Genomic DNA, 13,722 nt, shown 5'->3' on the forward strand with positions numbered 1-13,722 from the left:
CATTGTCATTTGCAGATTAACTATAATGAGCCCAACTCTGGCATCACAGTGTGAAGTTTTAATGACCTGCTATGGCCGTGACCCAGACATCCCTGCACTACAATGAAACCCCATATAGCTGCTGTCTTGGAAAAGCTGAGTTGACACTTACCACGCTTTACTGGGAGGATCGAAGGCAGCACTGTGCTATACAGATGGTCAGTATTGCACTGAATATTATGAGCCATATTTGCTAAGCACCTGCATTATGCAAGTTGACAGAAGGCAATGCAAGTGCTCAATTGACATTTACAAAGGCACGAAAACTGATATTTGGGTGGCCTTGCAACACTTTTCACCTGCAAAGTAACACAACACAGTGTCTTGCGCTGCCATGTGTTACCCTGCATCAAGAGGCATTATATACATGGAGCACAGGCATTATCTTGCTTCCACACATGTATTTTGACACGAACCGAGATATACTAAAGTTGAAAAATCTGAACTTGTGTCAAAGTGGTGTTCCTACCTGACATTGGTGTAATGAGGAGAAATATCTACATTTCTCTATATTATTTCCTCTTTGCAAGTGTGCTGCATTCCGCAGCACTAAATTGAAGAGGACTACACCTTTGAGTATAGTTTTTGTGCAAGAAAACTATCCTTTCCACAATATAGGCCCCTTTGTGGCATGACACAAGGATGTCTGCATGGACACTAGGCTACTACATGTGTGCCAGCGCAAGTGCAGCTGTGCACCATGTCTTAGTAAACATGGTATGTTACTGCTCTCTACATTTCACGTAAAGCATCACAGCAAGTTCCCTTGCTGCATTGTGTTGCATTAAAGTCTCCCAATCCACGGTAGGTAATTTCCATTACAGAACAGTTATTTTTTCACACAAAAGTGGGTGGTCTTTTATTCCCCTTCTTGTCCGTAAGCGATTAGGCATAGGGCTGCCATCCAGACCCTCACAAGTGCAACCAAACATTACTCCATGTAATGTAAAGTTAGGATGTGTTCTTTACATTTTATATACAGTGTGCCATGTCTTATGTAGGACACTGTCTTTGCATTGAAGAACATTGTTTCTGACTCTCCCTAACCGTACTGGACTGTCAGAGTCCCCAGCATGCATCCTTGATATATCTGACTGTCGTCCAACTGTAATGGATGTTTAGAGGCAATGAACATGGTTGCCAATGCGGAATCCTCTTTGGAAGCAACCACTGTATACAGTGAATGGAGGACCTCTGCAGTTCCATTCAAACAAATATTCCATTTTTGCTGAACTCTGAAAGCCACCATCCTTGTATGGATATGCGATAATGATGACTGTTCTCTCCTGTGGATTTATAGAAGCATCTGTCTTTCACATACTTTGCTCTATAAGTGGATGTTCCATAATTTTTGGCTCATTTACTTTAGACTACTTTAGACTAATCTACCTCTGTTCAAACACAATGACTGCCACACCGCCTACTGAGTTGGCATGTAGCAAAACTATCACCCTTCCAAACATCACTGAAATGCTGGATCCCATAACCTGACAGTCAGAAACACCCTTCAGGAAAAAGCACTATGAAAGCTCACACTCTGAGCGACATGCTGCTTGCCCTGAAAACTTCTCTGCTTGACCGATGTGTTCCCTTAGTGCTATACTTCTGGCTCAGACTGCTCCTCTACCTGAACAATCTTCACCTGGGTGATTTTTCTGTTGGCATACTCTTCGTCCAACTCAATCCTCCATTGATACCCATCTTACCAGATCCTTCACTGGATACTTTTCACCCTTCCTGCTATTATTCTGGATTCCTTTCTGGTTAACCCACTCTCCAAGGGCACATTCTTCTCCCAGCCTGCAACCCTACTGACAAACTACTGGCCTCTCCAGTGCAGTACTTGGCGGTCTATGCTCTGGCCTAACTCTTTCCTTCATTGGAAATCTGTTAAGCCTGCGCCTATCCTGGTCTAGTCTTATATAGACATATACCTATTCCATGCGCCCCAACCATTGACATGTTCCATATGCCATGCCTCAACCTCAATGTATTTGCCAACCCATATTAGCTTAATCAAGATCACTATTTTTCAAAATGTTGTCTTTTCCTCCACCATTCCTTCCTAGTTATGCTCTTTCCCAATCCTCCTGCTTTGTTTCTACATACATGAGGCATCCTTGTCCAATAGAAATTATATGAAGTATCTGGTTGTAGGGTACTCCCAGACCATTTTACACAGGAGGGACTGGTGGTAACACTTCTTGTGCATGCAATAGTTAAAAAAGCCTGCCCTGCAAATATAATCAGCTGCTGCCAGCCTGGTGCTCTCATAGTAGTCACACTACGTGAAGGAGGGTCCCATGTGCTGTGCCCCTCCAAGCCATAAAGCCTACCCTAGGAGCCATAATTACCATTTCTTCATGGAACTCAACACAGCAAGACACCTTGCTGTGTTACGCTGCGTGACAGGAAGGACAAGAATGTGCCATATCTATCACAATGTGGTGCAACACAGGCACCCTTGCACAGTGGTGCATGGTTGCAGACAGGATTGTCTTTGTGGGGCACCTTCCTGTACAAAAACAGTCCTTTGAGGCTTTTTCCTCTTTCACAACATGCTGTAGAGGAAGCAACGAGAAGAAATAAAGATATTTCTCCTTGTTAGGTCTCCCCGGGGAAGGCGTAGCACTTTGACATATTCCCAGGTCTGCCGCTAATGGTAAGTCTGGGAAAGTGCCAAAATCCATGGGTGGATACATGGGAACATCCACATCCTACCCATGGAATGCCTCCCAGGGGCAGAGTATCGCAAGGCAGCGACTTGTGCTGCCTTGCGTTACTCCAGTTTCCCAAACACCACACAGTCATGCAAGGTGGCCTTGCATGGCTTGGTAATTCTCATCTAGGTTTTGGATCATCCTTGGGGTACATTGCATGGTACGAGGGTGTCACAAAACCTTGATAAATATACCCCTACATATCCTCCCTTGCACATTATCATGTGTGTTGAGGCCAAAAATAAAAAAATCACCATAGACTCGATATATGGGAAATTCGGGTCCTGTCACCAGAGTTTCCAGTCTTGACCATTGTTATTAGCCTTACATACATTAAACGTTTTCAGTTACCACACAATTTTCCAAAGATTAGCCCATTTATGCTGACCGACCAATGTTTCATAAAAGTTGCAGTCAGCAACTGTGGGCCACTTTTTCAGTGTACCTGGCCCTACCTTTTCTCCTTCCAAGCCCAAATTTACAATCAATAGCAGATGGGCTTGCAACATTATCACACCAATGGTTTGATGTTTCTGGGTGCGTGTCTGGGAGCAAAAGAACAAACACCCTATGGGTTTGACTCAAAGCCTGATCAACTAAGATAGCATGATATAGCTTTGCACCAAAACCTAACACTAAGTGAAACCTTGTTAAAAAAAAGGGGTAAGTAGCTACTCACTTAGGAGGCCAACAAGCTACACACGTGGTTCACATGAAAGCACACAAATAACGTAGCTTGCCTCTATGGAACTGTACCAGCGAGTGTCTCTTGGGTGAAAATCCTATGTTCAACACCAACAAGCTTGCCTTTAAGAGTCTGTGTATCAAGTTAAATAGCCTTTTTCTTATTAGCACCACTGATGACATCATCTACATGTGACTCTTTGTAAATTTGACACCGTGCGACTTTCTAACGTTTATACCATGCAGCACTGATTTTTCTTACAGTGCTCCCTTGCGTAAAATATATGAAATGTGGGTCCCAATCTCTTCTTTAATTGAGTTTTGATATGTCATTGGCCTATTGCACTTTAACCTGAACTATTTTTATTAAGACTGAGCTTCAGCAACCTGTGTCTAATCCAAAATGGTCCTAATGTTATAATAGGTTTCAGGAAATTTTATGGATCCAATGTACTTTCCATACACGTTGGGATCTCTTATTCACATTCAATATGTACTTGCAAAACATTACCCCCCAATAGAATGTACTGGCTAGGCAAGGAATTTTGTAAATATTGGCTGTGTACTTCTGGGAAAGAGTTTGATCCATGCCTACAAAGTGGCATCCTCAATCCTATGCATAAGATATCTTTGTGAAAATGTTGAAAAAAATTGACATTTATTTTAACTCGTCATGAATAGCTGTATTTTTAGGAGTGTCAAACTATACATTTTAATTAATTGTTGGTTTGAATGACTGGATTTGAATTAATCTTGCTTTAATATTGCAAGGGTTGTAATTAACTTTTGAAATGACCTCCTTTGATTTGGCTTCCGGTTTAAATTATTTTCTTTACCTTACAATTAGCAAACTATATTTTGGGGACCAGAATAAAACTTCTCTAAGTGTAATTTGTGGGTGGATGTTGCATGCTTATGATGTGGAAGCAACATAATAGGAGGTGTGAATCTCTTGGAGTCCTGCTTTTACTCCAGAGAGGCTTTATCATTTTACATTATGCTACTGAGGCCCATATTTATACTTTTTGGTGCATAAATATGCCCCTGAGTATACTATTTGCCCCATTTGATACTGTGCAATTGCCATTTAATATAGCAGTGCCTTATCTTCATGGAACAGCTGATTGTGCTGCAGGTTGATCACTGTGGTGTGTCAGTATGTCTCTTGCCTTTATCACTTTGTAGTGCAGAAATTATTTGTAAATTAATTTGGCAATTAATTCTCTATATCTGTTTTATTATAGGTGTCTTAAAGGGCAAAGCCTGTAGTGGAACCTATTTAGTTTTAATGGGAATCAGGAAATTAGCTTAGCCTCTGGCATGCAGGCCTGTGCCCCGTCACCTAGTGATTTTTAACCTACTTAGCTTTTTCTGTCTTAGACTATTTATTTAATTATTTCTCTCAAAATGCCTGCTATGTTTATAGTTAGTGAAATGTTGTGATTTTACCTTACCAATGCCACTATGTAAAGGTGTCACTCTCAGCATCAAAGTTAAGTGAGATGCATAGGTATTCACATCATGTCCCTTTCCCACTTCCGTGTGACGGGAACATAAAGTACTTTTGGAGGGAATTCTGCCCAAAGCATGTCTCCTTATCTATTGCTTGGGAACATACCTGTGACAACGCGTCCCAATCTAGATAATTTATTCACTCTGGTACTCGTTTTAGGCCGATGAATCTTTTGACCCTGATTGAAGTCTCCTTAAGACGAGATAACTAGTCAACATGTTAATCAATAAATCAATTACTTCATTAATATTCACAATAGCAAATCAATCAAATTAATAAATGGCACCAATAAGACTCGGAAACCACCATGACCTTTCAGCCATGAATAACCACACAAAATTTAGTAAGATTTATGATATTTATTCAATATTGATTACAATTCTACCAGCAAGTTTATTAGTCTCAAAACCAGAAAACACATCAACATTGTCATAATATGGCAACTCCAATAGGATTTCATCAAAGCAAAGATCATGAATATTAGAACACAGCACGATGTCAGAATGGATTAATTCTAGCAGAGTATCATTAGCGCATTATTCAACAAAGCATAGATTCAGACATTTGTCTGTTTGCGTCCGTTTAGTGAACTCCTTAACTAACCTCGAATCAGCATTAGCATGTTAGGCTTCATGCAAAACAATTTAGCAACGCCAATTTAGAAAACATCTATCTATGGTCTCTATCAAAAGAAGCAGTTGGTACCTAGAAAGAAAAGGCAAACCGACAATACAATTTCATCATCATATAGTTACCCTCCGTAATGGGTCAGCGTACAGAGTCAGGCTTTGTCCTCAGGACATCAGTTCATTCGCCATCAGCCAGGAAACGCAGCAAAGTTCAGTAAGACTGGGCAAAAGGGAATACCTCCCTCATAAGGAGGAAAAGTATGAATCGGGCAAGGCAAGGTAAGTGAAGATGGTTTGCAAAGTTCAAACAGCAAAGTCTTTGGGCAGAGTAACAAAGTGGCTGGGCAATAGCAAAAGGCACGCAATGGCTTGTAATGGCATATAATGGCTCGGAATGGCTGATTTCTCCTTGTGACCAAGAATTTTATATCGATCTTGTGGTACAGTCTCCTAATTTTCAATTGGGCAAGTTTTGGCGCACCATCATCTCCATCCAATGGTTTACTTGTTGTTTCATTACGATTGTCACCCCATAACAGTTCTCGTGTAGTTTATTGGCTCCTGTAATTGACGTCTCCAATGGGTAGAATGTCAGGTGAGGAATAAGTGACATTTGTTACTCAAGTCAGTAGTCCCATTGTTTTCCCTAGTCTAAATTACCTTGTACCTGTTGCGAATTACGCAGTTGCATTCGGCAAAGATGTCTCCATGAGCAAGTCGAGTCTCATGAGAAAATTTGCTATGGTTACACACACATCTCTAACTTCTGGGAAAGTACGGCTTCATGTCCTTGAGCAAGTCAGCACACTGCACGTTAGAAAAACACATTTAATATGAAACCGGGCAGCTAGGCCCCGACTCATGCTAACTAAGGCCTAGTGATTAATTAGCAAAACCTTAACATATACTCTTAATACTAGTACAAAATCATACATTAGTACATTAATATTTCATTATTAGTCAGTTTCATTAATCATCGTATACATTGGTGACCACTCCCCGTGGGCACATTTCATACACATGCGTTAACGTTTACATTTTCTATGCGATTTCTCTAAGCATTATATTGCAAGCTTCTCATGATAATTATTAGATTATAATCACACTACATCAAACCCTCCTCTGATGACTCTTGTCATCACACAAATCTTTTCCCTTCACAACATTTCACTTTCTTAATTCCTTCATTTCAATGTCTTCCCCCATTTTTGACTTTTCATATTTTGCTTTGAATAATTTCTCCCTTTTCCTGTCTTCTCTCCTCATATTGCGTTTTGCCAATTTTTCTCTAATTCTTTTACTAATTTTACATGATAACCATAGTCCAAATAAACAAGCTAAAACAATCAATATTCCCCCTATTATCTTTGCAAGTATCCCATGCCAAATATTACTAAACCAACTTCCCACTTTAGCACGTCCCTTTCCAACCCTTTCCCAAACTCCAGGTTCCTTCAGTTCCTTTAAATCTGCACTATCTCTTGTTAGGTTAGTAAGCATACTTCTAATCTTATTACTGTTATCTGGAATATAAGCACAATAGTGGCACTCATTAAGCATCCTACAGACTCCGCCACTTTTCGCTAAAAGAATGTCTAAAGCAAGCCGGTTTTGAAGAGTCATAGCCCTCTCCGCAGCAAGTTCAGTATCCATCAGGAGTATAGCCCCTGTGAAGTTTGTCAGCATGTTATCCACAATAGTAGACAACTTCCGAAGCTTTATGGAATTCAAAATAACTCCCACTGAAGGAATTATTGCTCCAAATATATCACCCACGACAGCAGCCGCTTTCTTTCTTTTCTGTTGAGCATGATGTAATTCAGACAATTTAAGAAACTTCCTTAATTCGTCAAATTGGTAAATCTTGGGAAAAACTATTCTCAAATAACATGTCCCATACCATCCCTTTGGAAGACGGTAATAAGCATTAAGTCCACATATATAATAGATCCCCGGGATTGCTGGATCCTGTCCATTTAACATGAACGTCCACTTACTCTGAAACAAAAACACATGTCTGCACTCACTCGTCCCCACAAATAAAGTGTCATGGTCAGATTTTGGCCTATATATACAAAGCTTTCCTACGTGTAATGCATCTATAGCTAATTTGCCTTGTGTCTTTATTGCACTATAAGAATAATAATTTGCAAACGTTAGTTTCTCTAATCCCTTTGCTAGCTTTTCTTTTAACGCTTTTCTTCTATCATCAGTGTGATCTAAAAAGCTCTTCTCTACAGGCGTTAGTAAGCAGATTAAATTATTGCGATGTGCATAAACTGTACCAAATGTCAGTGTGGGCTCAAAGAAACCCCTAACTATTTTTATACTATTATCTCTAGCTATCTTACTCAAGTATTCATTAATAGGCACAAACGAAAACACTACATCTAAATTAGAATAGAAGTACTGTATATATTCTTGATCATAAAGCCTTGTTAATAGCAAACTACAACTAATCCCGTAAATTAGTGGCAAACTATGATAAGTAACCCCTTCTTGTACTGATGAAGGAATTTTCGTGCACACATTACAATTCTTCGCATCCACTGTTTCAACATACTCATTCAACAAGCGATAGAAGACATTAGTAGATAGTTCCCCTTTTGTGTTAGTTCCCTCATGCAAATATTTTGTATCTTGCTCAAATCCCTCCCATGGTGTTAATGTAGCAGTCTCAGGAATTGAAGCATTGTTAGTCACACTCTTATCCACTAATGGTATTCCCACAATCACAGCTATTATTACTACCGCACACACAACACCCATGATAATACTCAACCATCTACGAATCCTACTCCTATTATTGTTTTCTCTAGTGTTAATCATGATCTGTAAAGAATCAGAAAGCAGAACAATATAAAGGCAAACAATCAACTGAGGAAGGTTTAAAAGCTCTTTTTATTTTTTCTTAAGCAAAGTCTTTCTTTAGCAAGTATTTACAGCGTTTCACTCCCTCCCAGGATCCTTGTCAAATCAGGTTAGCAGCTTGTCAAAATCTGTTTTTCAAAAGTCAATTCAGGTTAACAGTGTCACATCCGGTAATTTATCAGTCTCTTTTTCTCTCAGCTTTCCAGCTTTATTTCGAATTTAACACAATCTCTCTTCTCTGTGGTCAAATTCAGGTGCCGTAGTATTGACCTGGAATCTCTCGATCAAAACAGAATGCCAAGAATTCTTGCTGCCACTTAGTTGATGTTGCATACGCCCTTCAGGACCTGCGTATCTTCTGTTTGCAACTCGCTTTCTTTTCAGCTTGCGATCATCCTGCAATTCTCCTTCACTCAGATCCTCCCTCCTTGTGGTATCAACTTCTTCCTCTATTGTTTCGTCTATTACCACTTTCTCTTTTGCAGCTTGTGGCTCTGGCCATTTATCTCCTTTCAGTGTCCTTTTACTGTTCGGCTTTTCAGGTTGCTGGTGAATGCCCTCCTCTTGTGCTATGGTGTTTTCTCTTGATGGCTCTGCAAGCGGCTCAGGAGGAGTCAGAACACTCTGACTTCCTTCTGTTTCTCCTCCTTCACCTTCCGGGTCTGTCAGGGGCTCAACTTCAAACCAGTATCCGTCTACTTCTGGGAGAACCTATCTTTGAGTCTGTCCTCCTGGTGCTTCAGTTGAGATAGGCTCACCGTCACCCCTCTTGATCTGGTTTGCGGTTTGAGTGACCAGGCCGTCCTCAACGGGCTCTCCTTTGTCTCAGTTCCCCTTTGACTACTCTCCGGCCCTGAGACTTCCTTTTCTGTAGCTGTTATTTTCAACAACTCAAGTTCCTCATCAGTTGGACACGTCACTTTGTTGGTGTGACTGGCATGGATCCAGTTTGGAACTCCCGCACATTTCACAGCAGTAGTAGTTATCAGTATCACTTGATACTGCTCCTTCCAACGTGGCTCCAAACACGACTTCCTCACGTGTTTCTTGACAACAACCCAGTCACCGGCTTTCAGATTGTGACCTGGATCAGTTATTGGTGGCAGTGTGGTTGCTTCCACCTGGTGAGAGAAAGAGCGGACCACATCAGTCAGACCCTTGCAGTAGTCCAACATCATATCATCTGTGATATTCACAAGAGCATTTGCAGGCACTGCGGGCAATCTCATAGCTCGGCCCATGAGAATTTCATGCGGAGACAGTCCTGTTTTCTTGTTAGGTGTATTTCTCATTGACATCAGCACTAAGGGCAACGCATCTGGCCATTTCAAATTTGTAGCTGCACACATTTTTGCCATTCTCGACTTCAAGGTACCATTCATCTGTTCCACTAGTCCTGATGCTTCAGGGCGGTAGCTACAATGCAACTTCTGTTCAATGTTCACTGCGACACACAAGAGCTTAACCACCTCGTTGTTGAAGTGACTTCCCTATCTGATTCTAAAGAGATCGGAAACCAGGAACGTGGTATCAACTCCCTAAGCAGCAACTTCACTACTGTGAGACTGTCATTCCTAGGTGTAGGGTAAGCTTCAATCCAGTGACTAAAGATGCACACAATCACCAACACGTATCTCAACCCTCCACACAGGCATCTCTATAAAATCCATCTGCATCCTGCTAAATGGACCTCCTGCTCTCCCAATGTGGCTCAAATTCACCACGGTCCCTTTCCCCGCATTCATCTGTTGACAGATGATGCACCTGTGACAAATCACTTCTGCGGCTTGTCTGAACTTCGGGTTAAACCAGTCAATTTTGAACAGCCTAATCATGGCATCTCTCCCAATATGTGCTTGACCATGGTAAAACCTTGCAAACTGTGACAAAAGACTGTTTGGCAAAACCATTTTCCCTTCATGTGAAACCCACAAATCATCAGGTCTTTGTACACATTGCAAATTAAGCCAAGATTGTTTCTCTTCTTTGCTGGCACGTCCCTGCAACAATTTTAACTCCTCCATTGTGTCAACCACCCTTAATGCATAACCTGTGCATGTCTCATTTTCAGTTTCCGATAACAATTCCCACTGATCTTTGAACGATATACAGTTCAATGCACAAAACCTTGCGTCTTGATCTGCATATCCGTTCCCCATTGACACAAAATCTTGCGATTTCACATGAGCATTGCATTTCACCACGGCAATTTCAAGAGGTAACTGAATCGCGTACAACAATTCCTTTATTCTTTCACCATTTTTCACTGGAGAAGCAGAAGAGGTCAGGAAACCCCTCTGGGACCAAAGCTGGCCAAAATCATGGACAATTCCAAATCCGTATCTGCTATCAGTATAGATAGTCACTCTTAGGTCCTCAGCTGCATGGCATGCCCTAATAAGAGCAATTAATTCAGCCATTTGAGCAGAATACACTCATTCGAGCCAAGATGCTTCCAGGATACTGGTGATTGTACACACAGAGTATCCAGCTCTTAGTACTCCCACTGAGTCTCTCAGGCATGAACCATCAACAAAGATAATGTGATCATTTTATTCCAATTGCGTATCTTTCATGTCAGATCTCGGTTTGGTGCACAGTTCGGTCACCTCAAGACAATCATGTTCTACTTCCTCAGCGTCATCAATATCTTTATTTTCATTGGGAAGTAAAGTTGCCGGGTTTAACACAGTACATCTCTTCAAAGACACATTAGGTGACCCCAGTATAATGGTTTCATACTTAGTCAGGTGGGCATTTGTCATATGCTGCGTTTTAGTCCAGGTGAGTAGTATTTCAACTGAGTGTGGGACCATTACTGTTAAAGGATGTCCCATCACTATGCCTTCACACTGTGTAAGGCTTTGACCAACTGCTGCAACTGCACGCAAACAACCCGGTAAGGCTGCTGCGAACGGGTCCAAAGTAGCTGAAAAATATGCTACTGGGAGGTTTGCACCTCCATGGACCTGTGTCAAGACAGACGAAGAACAAGCATCACGTTCATGACAAAACAGTACAAAAGGCTTTGTGTAGTCGGGCATACCTAAAGCTGGAGCCCTGCACATGCTCTCTCTCAGTTCAATGAATGCCTTCATTTCTTTCTCGGACATAGTCAGGGTACCCGGGCCATCCTTAATCTCCTTGACAGTCAACCTTACCAAAGGCTTAGAGATAATCGAGAAGTTGGGAATCCACTGACGACAGTAACCCACCATTCCCAAAAATATCCTCACGTCTCTCTTGGATGTCTGGGGATTCATCTGCAATATGGCTGTCACTCTTTCTTTAGAGATTTTCCTCAACCCTTTCTCAATTAGATGGCCTAAGTACTTCACTTTTTTCTGACAGTACTGTAGCTTCTTTTGGGACACTTTATGTCCGTTCTTTCCCAAATGATTCAGTAAGGCAATTGTGTCATACCTGCAGTCATCTTTTATTTTGGACGCAATCAATAAGTCATCAATGTACTGCACTAGAGTTTAATTAAAAGGCAGTTCTAATGATTCCAAATCCTTCTTCAATATCTGATTGAAGATGGAAGGCGATTCTGAAAACCCTTGAGGAATTCGACACCAACTGTAAACCTTGTCCAAGAATTTGAAACTGAACAGAAATTGGCTATCCTCATGAAGAGGCACCGAAAAGAATGCTTGTGACAGGTCCACAACCGTGAACCACTCTGCATCACATGGAACCTGAAACATGATCATGGCTGAATTTGGCACTATAGGGCAACACTTTACCACTATCTCATAAATTTTTCTCAGATCTTGAACAATTCGAACTTTCCCACAAGGCTTTCTCAGGCCCATTATTGGCGAATTACATGGGCTGCTCAAAACTTCTCTTAAGACCCCTTGCTTCGCAAAGTCTGCAATTATCTGCGTCACCTGTATAAGGACATCTTGTGCCATGTGGTACTGCGGTACCTGGGGAAACACGCCATTTGGTTTCACATCTACTTTGACTGGTTCTACTCCTTTTATCAGTCCCACTTCTTTCCCTGTCAAGTCCCACACCTTCTCTGTCACTGTTCCCTGTAATTCGGCTGGCAAATCGGTCACTGTGAACATCAGGAAGAAGCTTACCAAAGGGTATTCCTCATCTGTGGTCTCCGTCTCAGGCTCTGAGATCTGACCATCGTCCCCCTCGTCATCACTGTTTGTCTGCACCTTAATCCCTTCATTAGAACAGGTGATTGAACACCTCTTCTTGCACAGTAAGTCTCTTCCCAGTAGGGATACGCGACTTGAATCACACACTACAAACCTAAGCAATCCCAGGAAGGTACCAATCTCAACTTGGACCGGATCTGTAATCGGATTTGTCAGGAGCTGACTTGCTACTCCTACCATCCTTATGGTATGCCCCGAAAGTGGCAATTTCGGAACCTCTGCACTTCTGACTGTAGAGCGTTTAGCTCCTGTGTCAACCAGGAATGAAACCTTGTGACCCATTACATTCCCTTGCACATAAGGTCCCCTCTGATCTACTTCTAGGGACGCTGCAAGTCTGCACTCCTCACTATCTGAACAATCATCCGACCAATCATAGTTTATTCCATTTTCACCACGCAATGGGAACTGTTGTACTGTATTATTTTGACTCATTGTTTGGCCTGTGACCTGTTGAGGAAGCATCACCTGTTGCTGTCCCATCGGAGCTAAAGGCAACTGCATTTGCTGTCTAGGTACCATGGGAATCTGCTGTTGTATTTGCTGCAACTGTGCTTGTTGAACGTGTGGCATTTGCATTTGTTGCATAGGTTGGAGACTCTGCATCTGAACCATATTATTCTGGAAGTTCGGATTTTGACCCCTCATTCTTGGACCCCTCACATTCTGAAATGTACCGACATCATTGCTTTGTTGAACAACACCATCCTGCACCATCATTGGGCACTCCCGCTTCCAGTGTCCCACGCCCCCGCACGCATGGCATGGTAACACCTTTTTCATCCCCTGCACATCATTTTGAACCACAACAGTATTCAATTCTGGACCATGGTTCACAAAACCTCCCCGACCTCTGCCTCTTTGTTGCGTCTGAAACATTCCGTTTCCTTGAGGTTGCTGTTGTACCACCTGCTGTACTCCATTTCCCTGCATCCCTGCCTGAGCTACCTTAATTTTCATCACCATCACCTTCTCTTTCAGCTTTCTCTGTTTCAATTCAATCTCATCGCTACAGTATTTCGCATACTGCAACACCTCATCAATCGGCTTCGCTTGCCAACAGATCAAATGATTCTTAATCATCTGGC

This window comes from Pleurodeles waltl, chromosome 1_2, assembly GCF_031143425.1.
Source record: "Pleurodeles waltl isolate 20211129_DDA chromosome 1_2, aPleWal1.hap1.20221129, whole genome shotgun sequence".
NCBI classification, from domain to species: domain Eukaryota; kingdom Metazoa; phylum Chordata; class Amphibia; order Caudata; family Salamandridae; genus Pleurodeles; species Pleurodeles waltl.